The following is an 855-nucleotide window of genomic DNA, read 5'->3' on the forward strand; positions in this document are numbered from 1 at the left end:
ATAGAGAGAGAGAGAGAGAGAGAGAGAGAGAGAGAGAGAGAGAGAGATAGAGAGAGAGAGAATGCTCTAGATTTACAAATCTAACAGCAATTCTCTCACACACATACTTTAACTGCTGTTTATCTAACTCCTAACTCTCATTTATTTATCAATATACCCTGATAGTTTGCAAAGATATCGTCATGATCATCATCATCATCATTGTTCTTACATGTGATGCTACTTTCACACTGCTGTGGGTCACAGGAGACTTTAATGGCCATAAGACCTTGCTGATGCCAACCTGTAGTTGTTTAAATATGTGAGATAATTGTTATTTCACTGATCTTTGCATATCAAACTGCTGAGTAATGGGGCAGGGTAATGTTTTACAAGGGATGTAAACAAATGTCACCGCCCTCACTGAGAGGCTAATATGAAACCACACCGAAACAAACAATCTGTCTATCTCACACACACAATGATTTTCCATAGTAAATTTTCCTCATGAGATATAAGTCAGACAGAGGTTATAGTAGAAGATACTTCATATCAGTTGATAAACATTCTGGGTGGCTAAATGAGTGTCACCCACAAAAGATGAAAGATTTTCTTTATAGGCACAAGCATGGATGCATGGTAAAAAGTTTGCTTCCCAACCACATGGTTCTGGGTTCAGTTCCACTGCGTGGCACCTTGGGCAAGTGTCTACTATAACCTCAGGCTGACTTGAAGCCTTGTGAGTGGATTTGGTAGATGGAAACTGAAGGGAGCCGGCTATAAAGAAGCCAGTTATATGATGGAAACTGAAGGAAGGCAGTTATATATATATATATATATATATATATATATATAGTGTCAAGTCCTCATTAAAGG

General features: G+C 38.4%; 1 protein-coding gene across 4 annotated transcripts in view; it reads right to left on the bottom strand.

Annotated features, from left to right (window-relative positions):
• Window positions 1-855, bottom strand: part of LOC106874278 (uncharacterized) — a 162890-nt gene that overhangs the window by 32471 nt on the left and 129564 nt on the right. The gene's annotated exons all lie outside the window — the stretch shown is intronic.

The sequence above is a fragment of the Octopus bimaculoides genome, chromosome 20, assembly GCF_001194135.2.
Source record: "Octopus bimaculoides isolate UCB-OBI-ISO-001 chromosome 20, ASM119413v2, whole genome shotgun sequence".
In the NCBI taxonomy this organism is placed as follows: domain Eukaryota; kingdom Metazoa; phylum Mollusca; class Cephalopoda; order Octopoda; family Octopodidae; genus Octopus; species Octopus bimaculoides.